We start from the raw sequence: 4,932 nt of genomic DNA, 5'->3' as shown, positions 1-4,932 counted from the left end.
GTGTAGCCTTCTCAGCAAAGTGGTTTTTGCTTTTCCTTACCTGAGCTTGTGAGCTGCTGTTTCATCTCTTAACTCCAACCTTATTTTAGCATTCCTTTCAATCACCAACTCATGTAGCACATAAGGGATTGCTTTATTTGCTTATTGTCTGTCTCCCCTGTGAGAATATAAGTTCCATAAGACTAGTTAATTTTCATAATGGCTATTGCCCTAGTGCATGTTTAAGCACCTGCTACATTATGAGTTTTTACAGCTTTATTTTTATTAATTTTAATTATGTGTATATATTTGGATTATGTGAGCGCAAGTGCTTGCAGAGGCCAGAGGCATCTGATCCTCCTGGATCTGGAATTACAGGCTGTTAGAAGCTGCCTGACATGGATGCTGAGAATTGTACTCAGGTCTTCTGCAAGCACAGTATGCACTTTTAACCTCTAATCCCCACCAAGGCCTTGCAATAAACTGCTCATAAAGCTAATACTGTAACATACTGTTGGTGTCCCTGTATTTGGCAAGTGGAGGGGAGAAGATCATCAGTTCAAGGCCAGAATCGGAGTTACACAGGGAGTTGGAGGCCAGTCAGGGCTACACATAATCCTGTCTCATACACATAAACATCCAACAAAATGTCAAAATATTGATTGACTGAAATTCGATAGATCATAACCAACTATTTTATGGGGTTTAGACTGATTCTAGATTCTAGTTTTTGGCAAAAGTATCCTCCCTTTTATGTTTTTCAAAACAGGGTTTTTCTGTGTAACTGTTCTAGCTATCCTGGAATTCACTCTGTAGGCCAGGCTGGCCTTGAATTTACAAAAATCCACCCACCTCTGCCTCCCGAGTGGTGGGATTAAAGGCGTGCGCCATTACCGCCTGGCAAAAATACCCTTTTATAGTTGATGTATCCTCACACTTCCAGCTCATGTAATATGCTGTTCCCTGTACCTAGCAGTTAATTTCCCCCATCTACGCAGTATGTGGACAGGTCCACACCTCACACTTCAAGTCTTAGCTTAAAGGCTCGTGCTCCCTCTCTCTGAAATTTCTGCTTCTTCAAACTGGGTTATATGCCTCTTCTATTTGTTAATAGCCTCAATACTGCTGTATTTATCAGCCTATTCCTGAATTATATATATTATTATATATTTACATATTCACTTATACACTTCTTCTAAATGGTAAGGCGCCGAAAGGTCCAGGAATTATTGAAGGTGACATCTCTGATGTCACCATAGTACCTGAAATTAAGCTGGGGACAGATTTGGTTTCCATCAGCTGTGCTATTCCTGATATGTGTGGCCTTGATTCAGTCTCTTTGCCTTCCGAATTGTTCTAGTTTGGTTTCAGTTGTGATGAACAGCATGACCAAGGTGTCAGGCAAATAAACACTTTCTTCCTCCAAGTTGCTTTTGGTCATACTGTTCATCGAAATAAATGAAACCAAGAGAAGCCAAGGCAGGAACCTGGAGTCAGGGATTGAAGCAGAGACCATGGAGATAGGCTGCTTAGTTGCTTAAAACTAAAACTAAGCAGGACATGAGTGTTAGTTTAATGCCCTGTAATATAGCCATCATGGTACTCACCATATATGAGGAAACAATGAAATAACTGTATAAATAAAGTACTATGAAAAATATTTAGACCTCTAGTGGAGCATGATGACTCTCAGCAGTTGGGAGACTAAGAAAAGATCATGCTTCAAGTCTGAGGCCAGCAAGAGCTACATATCAAGATGCTGTCTCAAACAACAATAAACAAAACAAAAGGTACACCCAGAAAGCATAGCTGCCCAAGCCCTTTGGAGCCCAGAAGACTTTGAATGGCTCCCAGATGTCAAACATTACACTTTTTTCATTGTTGAAGTTTAGTTTTGCTTTGATCTAATTGTAATTGCGCTCTGGTTCTTTCTCTTGGAGTAAGAAAGTATATACATTATATTTCAAAGGAGCCTGCTATTAAGTGATTTTGGATATTTTAAACAGACTAAACTTTCAAAGTGAATGTTTTAAATAACCATGGGACTTTTTAAAGATGAGGACTCAGTAAAAATTTTTGTTTATGTTTTATGTCTATGGGTGTTTTGCCGACGTGTGTGTCTGTACACCATGAGTGGGCAGTGCTGGCAGAGGCCAGAGGGTGATGGCTCCCCTGGAGTTACAGGTGCGTGTTAGACACCATGTGGATGCTGGGAATCAAACCTCAATCATCTGGAAAAACAACCTGTGCTTTTAACCACCAAAACTGTCTTCATCCAGAAATAATGGGATGGTTCAACGCCTATAAATCAAAAAAAAAATGCAATGCACATAAATGGACAAGGATAGAAAGTTCATGATCTTCTTGTTACAGAGAAGTCTTTGAAGAAAACCCAACATTCTTTGATGACGAAAGCCCTAGAGAGAATAGGCATGAATGGGATATATCTCAACATAATAATTTCTATACCCAGAGATTAATGCATCTCTCAACTGTCATCAAAGATGCTTCTCTTTGCCATTGATGGTGCAGAATATGAGAGCCTGTGTGGAATGCTCAGCCTCAAAGGAAGCATCTCTGCTGCACTTTTTACTCCAAAGACTCAGGGATTACTGTGGAAGAGGTGGCAGGAAGGCTGTAAAAGCCAGAGGCTTGTGTCCTCTGCACGGAACAGCACAGCTGCACATTTGAACACAGAGCAGTTTGGATAGCATGCGCAAACCCTACTCAAGTTCAAGCGCCCTTCTCCAGGGAGGTGACTGCATACGTCCCCACTAGCTAAGAGCTTTCAGCAAGTAACAGCTGTTGGGAGAAGGAGGGTCCGTTTTCATTTGAGTTTTACCGCTGCTCAATCAACCACTATCCAGTAGACGGTCAGACTTTTGTGACTATGTGGCCAGCACAAACTGTCCTTGACGGGTTAAAATGTAGATGCCACAATATTGGGAGCATCAAGGAGGGTGAATTAGGTAGAAGTTAGGATACAGGCGAATGTGGTCAAAACTCACTGTACAAAAGTTTCATAAAACGAATCCCAATTTTCTTAAAAAGAAAAATAATCCATTTTAGAAAGAAGGCTGGGAAATGGAAGTTCTTGTGATTATTTTGTTTGTTTCTTTTTTCTCATTCCTTCTCTTTCTTTCTTTCTTTCTTTCTTTCTTTTTTGCTTGTTTGTTTGGTAGATTGACTTGGTTTTCCAAGACAGGGTTTCTCTGTGAAACAGCTCTGGCTGTCCTAGAACTTGCTCTGTAGACCAGGCTGCCTTGAACTCTCAGAGATCCACCTGCCTCTGCCTCCTGAGTACAGGGATTAAAGGTGTGCATCACCCCTGCCCAGTAAATAGAAAGTTCTCAAAAGAAGAAATCCTGATGACTAATATGCCTCTAAAAAGTACTCAACATCATTATCCATTAGAAAAAAATTTAAACTTCTTTCACCCCCTTCCCATCCTTTGGCTCTGTCTTTGGTCTTGTCTTTTGCAAATGTGAATTCATCAGACCTGTGGTTACCTGGACACAATTTGCACAAGATCAAAACAGATAAAATCACAGTATGATTAGGGAAATTAAGCTGAAAACCACCTTAAGTTTCAGTCCCACCCTGGTCAGAGTGGTCATCATCAGGAATACAAAGGACAGCAAATGGTGACCCGGATACAAGGAAAGAGAGACCCTCATTTCTATACTGTTGTGAAGAGTATAAGATATTGCAGATACTTTGGAAATCAATCTGGCAGTTTCTTTTGGACATGTTCATAAAGAACTTTATACTATAAAAGTATTTGCACAGCTATGTTCATTGCCATTCTGTAATAATAATCAGGAAATGAAATCAACCTATATCTATATCTATATCTATATCTATATCTATGTATCTCCATTGATATTCATAGTGTTAGAAAGTGCTATCCAAGCAGCTAGGGGAGAAAAGTCATTAACAATATTAATCAAATATGGCTAACCAACCCTGCATGTTATACTTACTGACCTGTCAGGCTTTATATGTTCATTGGCACAATTGTGGCATAATGTTTGGGAATAGCCAAGGACTTTCTGACTGCATTTGATTCCATGGGAGCGAATACACGCACGTTACTTTAAACTTGGTTCAAAGCCCATGGCTTAGTCACAGATGTTAGGAAGGAGCCTACTACTTTTTGTTAGATGTTTTTGCTAAACGGCATTTAATCAAACTACCTTGTAAGTATTATGCTTCCACTCATGTATTAGTGCTACTCTTGATTTGATTCAGAGAAGCTTCTTCCTGTAATGACAGCTAATGCAGAGAGTCATAATTGGTCAAAGTGCTTGAAATAAATTATTTGGAGCATCTGTATCATTTCCGCCAAAGCCTAGCACACACTGTGAAAAGAGGAGACTGAACAATTTTTTTTACAAGATTGAAGAATGCCATGAAACACTCTCCTGGGGAAATGATAACTGTGTACTCATGAACTTATAGCAGCTGAATTACTTACATAAAAAGTATAAAAAGACATGAAAGTAGGAAAATGACTGCTAGTTAGAAGAAAAAGGGTTTCTGCAGTAGGAGGGAGGTAAGAGCAGGTAGTGGGTGGTGAGTATGATTATATTTTATACATGTGGGAAATTGTCAAAAATTACAAGGAAAATGTGGCATATATATACAATGGACTTATCTCCAAACAAAGAAAAATGAAATTATGAGATTTTTAGGAAAATGGATAGAATTGGAAAATATTATAAGCTAATCAAATCAGACTCACAAAGATAAGTAACCTATGTTCTATCTCATATGCAAAACCAGCTTCTAATATATATGTATAATATATAATATATGTATTTGGATCTGAATGAATGTATATAGATCCTTGGAAACTAGAAAGGGGCTCATGAGAGGGAGAAAAAGCCTTAAGTAAGAAATATTTGAACACACATGACATGAAAGTGCAAAAGGGAATACTGAGGTTGGCCA

Source organism: Microtus oregoni, unplaced genomic scaffold, assembly GCF_018167655.1.
Source record: "Microtus oregoni isolate MIOR12 unplaced genomic scaffold, Mior012 000100F_ref0000014, whole genome shotgun sequence".
NCBI classification, from domain to species: domain Eukaryota; kingdom Metazoa; phylum Chordata; class Mammalia; order Rodentia; family Cricetidae; genus Microtus; species Microtus oregoni.
The sequence above is the reverse complement of the archived record's forward strand: the minus strand, read 5'-3'. Positions refer to the sequence as shown.